This window comes from Jatropha curcas, unplaced genomic scaffold (genome assembly GCF_041381405.1).
Source record: "Jatropha curcas cultivar XTBG-Jc1 unplaced genomic scaffold, XTBG_Jcur_1.0 HiC_scaffold_731_pilon, whole genome shotgun sequence".
In the NCBI taxonomy this organism is placed as follows: Eukaryota; Viridiplantae; Streptophyta; class Magnoliopsida; order Malpighiales; family Euphorbiaceae; genus Jatropha; species Jatropha curcas.
In genome coordinates, this window is record NW_028322533.1 from 24,717 (window position 1) to 29,962 (window position 5,246).

The window sequence follows — 5,246 nt, forward strand, 5'->3', positions numbered from 1 at the left end:
ACCAGTTCATTTTGGTTGCTATAGATTACTTCACTAAGTGGATCGAGGCAGCCTCTTATTCAATTCTGAATGCCAAGAAGGCAGCGCAGTTCGTTCGTACCAACATCCTTTGTCGGTACGGAACGCCATTCGAGATCACCACGGACAATGGAGCTCACTTCCAGGGTGAATTTGCTAATTTGTTGAAAGAAACGAGGATTCGACACCATAAATCCTCGCCCTATCGTCCACAAACAAATGGGGCTGTGGAAGCTGCAAATAAGGCTATAAAAGTCATTTTACAGAAGACAGTCAAAAAGCATAAAGCTTGGCATGAACAGTTGCCGAATGCCTTATGGGGATATAGGACTTCAATTAGAACACCTACTGGGGCAACCCCGTATTCCTTAGTATATGGCATGGAAGCAGTATTGCCTATTGAGCTGGAAGTTCAGTCGGCAAGAGTTATCCAAGAAAGTCAGATTAGCGAAGCCGATTGGGTGAAGAATTATCATTCGCAACTCTTGGGCATGGACGAAAAGCGGTTACAAGCAATCCACCAAACTCGAGTCTACCAAAGGAGAATGGCACGACATTTTAACAAGAAGGTCAAAGACCGAAAACTGGAAGAAGGTTGTTTAGTCCTGAAGGAAATTAGACAGCCAATCACGGATCCACGTGGGAAGTTTCGCCCTCATTGGGCTGGACCCTATGTGTTGAAGAAACTACTGTCTGGCGGAGCCGTCATCTTAACTGATTTGGATGGTTTGGAATTCACGAATCCATGTAATTTAGATCAGTTAAAAAGATATTTTGTGTAATAAGCATTGCATAATGTAAAACGAACTACATTAGACCTGATTCTCTTCGGAAAAAAGAAATTACATATCGGAGATATGTAGGCAGCCCTCATTGGGTACGGTCTAAACATTAATAAAAATCATCATTTCATCATTCTTTCTTCTTTGCTAATAAAAAAAAATAATAAACAAAAAAAAAAATAAAAAAAAAATAAAAAAAAATATAATATAATAAAAAAAAAAACAAAGAAAAACCCGCTAAGTCGAAAACCCGAAAGGGCGACTTAGGCAAAAAGTCGGGGCCCGCTAAGTCGAAAACCCGAAAGGGCGGCTTAGGCAAAAATGGGTAGCTCGCTAAGTTGAAAACCCGGAAGGGCAGCTTAGGCAAAAATTAGAGCTTAAAGGAATAAAGTTGGAACGTGCTTGGAAAGCTTAAAAGTCAAACAACACTCCAATAAAAAAAAAATAAAGCCAAACAGTACAAGCAAAAAGCCAAAAAAAAAAATAAAATAAAATCCATGAAACAAAAATACATCTCAAAACCAAAGAATAAAAGCCTATCAGAGTCTAGGTGGCCCGTCGCCTCCGTGGGGCAACGTCCTCCAAGTCATCCCTAGCTGTTGAACTCTCTCCAGCCTCGCCTGTCCAAGGAGTCAACACAATCTCCTCATCAATCCTAACCCCCTCACCAGTGTCAGCCTGAGTCCAACCCTCAAGTGCACTCAGCAGTGCGTTCCTCCTCAGCTTTTCAACCGGCCAGACAGCATTCACGAACCAGGCCCGATACTCAGGAGAAGTCTGAATACCAGCAGGATTAGGTAAAGGCCTAACCATCTGATGATCTCTAACCCAAGCTCTAAGGACAGCTCGGGTAACTCCCGGAGTGATGGTGGAATCAGATAAAGAGTCATCCATGATCGGTACAGTCTGATCTATTCCCATCTGCCTCATAACGCGCGAAGCGCAGTACCAAGTACAATGGGTAAGGCCTAAAAGGTAAACCTGAATATGGTGAGAGCTGACTTGAATAAAGCGGGTAATGTCGTACCAAGGTACAAACCACAACATTTCGTTTGGACCCAATTCAATCAGCCATGAGGTCTAGGCATCAGCAGACGGATGTGTGATCAAGATCCTCCGCATGCGATACTGGACAGGGTTATAAGGCAGCAAAGTAGGAGTGGCAACCACTTGGAGATGGTCCTTCAACCAAACCTGAGTAATGGATCCTTTCTATTACAAAGGAACAGGCCAAAAAGAAGAAAAGATAAGAAATAGAAAAAGAAGAAATACCTGAAGAATAATAGGAGAAACCGTCCAATCCTCAAAGCCTAAAGCGGCTCTGTCGAGGCTCCTGATAGTTTCTGCCAGCACAATACCACCTATGCAACCCATATCCTCCATCTGCCGAACCATGGGACAAAGTCGCAAATCCCCGTAGCCCGGATCCTTGTTGAACAAGAAGCCAGCCAATAAACAAAAAACCAAGGCCCGCATCCTTAGCCTCATCCGGTCTGGGTCATCTGAACAGACCCCTGAAAACTCATCAATCAGGGGCAACAAAATTGCTTTCTGATCACCAACAATCATGGCCCTAGCTTGTGGTCGGCTGAACTGAAACAGGTTTTCAAACGACCGAACATACCCGATCTTGACTTCATGCCTGACCAAAGGGGCATTGGGGTCGCACCCTATGATAGCACAGAACTCCTCAAAAAGAGGACACATCTCCTCCATCATGGCTCCGAACCGGAAAACATGGGCCTCAGGATCCCAAAGTCTGATGCAGGCCCATAAAAAGTTCCAGTCGATCACCACCCCCCTGAGCGTAACGATAGGAGAGAGACCGTACCTCCCCAAGTTGATCTTTTCAACTTTGGAGAGACTCCTAATCCAGCTGTGCATGCTGTGAGTAAAAAAAGGATTCATTCTTTGAAGATAAGAAGAAGAAGAGAGAAAAGGAAGGATGAATGAAAAACCAAACAAGAAACTTGTTTTTATAGAAGAATGCGCCGAATGATGGCGGCAGCTGCCGCCAAATTGCCACCGAACGAGGGCGGCAGCAGCCGCCAAAACGTCAGCGGCAGCAGCCGCCGACGGCGGGGGCCACAAAAACAAAAAAAAAAAAAAAAAAAAAAGTACATCCGAAATGGTGAAACCCCATTTTCATTTCAAACATGCATACATATTTTCAATACTAACCAAGTGCAGGTACGAATAAAATTCAATACAAAAGTACAATGCAGAAGCACCATCAAAGGGGAAGTTTTGAAGGGTAATCATGGAAAGGATCCAGCAAAGGGTACGCAAGACTTCAAACAGTACCGAGGTAAAGCCGATTCAAGGGGTTAGGGCCAGAATGATTTCTCCAGAAATGGAAGATGCTCCGACAGAGAGGTGTCTGAATTTTGAGCTTAAAAGCGACAGAATAAAGAAGTTATGGTTGGGTCTGCACAGTCACGATGCTATCCCTACACTACTCAAGTCATCTCAGAATCAAGTTGCCTCGACATTCTTTATGGAGAGGCTGCTTCTAAAAAAAAAAAAAAAAAAAAAAAAAAAAAAAGGAAAAATGGGTCAAAAGGAACCTCTGCACAAAAGAAAGAAATCAAGGACAAAGCTACAGGAAATCAAGTTGTCAAAAAACGGGTCAACTGCAAGCTCTCCGTTAAATTCAAACCCATCAAGGGTAGATGACAAATCATCTCAGCCATAAGGACAAAGACCACAGCGGCTGCTCACATTTTGAAAAGCAAGTTAAAAGAAGCAGTCATTTCCACAAATTGGATGACAACAAACAACTTGAAAATGAAGCGCCTAGCATGGTACAAGTACAAGTGTCCTTATAAACAAGGATCATTTCTCAAAACAAAGGAAAGGAAGAGTCTCCTCAAAATTCCTTATGGAGAGGAGAACCATTGAGGAAATAAGTTTCAAATTCAGAGGAAGATAAAGTTCAAGAAAAAGAATCAAATTAACCTCAAGAATTCAAACATGGTGAAGCCAAAGCATAAAAGCTTCTTCAACACTCAAGCCACTCAAGTTACCACCACAATGTGGGTATTCAAAACTCTTTGTGATGAATACAAGTCATATTTCAGTCAACCAGTGGTAAAACCACTACAACAACAAAGTCAGATTCGCCTAAGGTCATCACTATCATACGAACTCGAGTCAATAAGTTGATTCAACATCAAATCGGGAAGGAACCCCACAAAGACACCCAGTCGGGAAGGAATCCCACGAAGAAATCAAGCTAGAAATGAATTCTGCATCAACATCAAATCGGGAAGGAATCCCGCATAGACATCCAGTCGGGAAGGAATCCCGCGAAGAAATCAAGCCAGAAATGAATTCTGCATCAACACCCAGTCGGGAAGGAATCCCACGAAGAAATCAAGCCAGAAATGAATTCTGCATCAACATCAAATCGGGAAGGAATCCCGCATAGACATCCAGTCGGGAAGGAATCCCGCGAAGAAATCAAGCCAGAAATGAATTCTGCATCAACACCCAGTCGGGAAGGAATCCCGCGAAGAAATCAAGCCAGAAATGAATTCTGCATCAACATCAAATCGGGAAGGAATCCCGCATAGACATCCAGTCGGGAAGGAATCCCGCGAAGAAATCAAGCCAGAAATGAATTCTGCATCAACATCAAATCGGGAAAGAATCCCGCATAGACATCCAGTCGGGAAGAAATCCCGCAAAGACATCAAGCCGGGAAGAAATCCCGCAAAGACATCAAGCCGGGAAGAAATCCCGCAAAGACATCAAGCCGGGAAGCAATCCCGCGGAGAAATCAAGTCGGGAAGGAATCCCGAAGAAATCAAATTGGAAATGAATTCCACAATCAGCATTAAGTCGGCATTGAATTTTGCCTCAACAGCAAGTCGGAAATAAATTTCGCACCAAGACGGAAAGGAATTCCGCACTAACATCAAGCCGGAGATGAATTCCGCATCAGCCGAGCACGAAGTTCGCATCCTGGAAGGAACTACGAAAGACCTGATTCTCCCCATCCCCCGAAGAGCTCTTGGAGATACGTAGGCAGCCACAAAGGCCCGGTCACAAACATAAGTTTGCATCATAAATAACATTTTCTCTTTGCCAACATAAATCCATGCATTTGATCATTTCATTTAAAAAAAAAAAAAAAAAAAAAAAAAAAAAAACAACGGCGGGGTTTCCTCCTCTGCCCATCCTCAAAATTTGCGTTTCGGACAACCACCGACTCCCATAAATCATTTTTATGGTCGACGGTGGGGGGCAACTGTGAATACTCAAATTTTGAGGCTCAAAAAGCCTGTTGGTTGACTTTGCTACAGTAAATTTGACTGTGCTACAATGAATTTGCTACAGCAAATTTAATTGTGCTACAGTGCATTTGCTACAGTAAATTTGACTTTTCTACAGTAACTTTGACTCACAAGGCTCAAAGAGCCAATTTTCCCGGACTGCAAACAG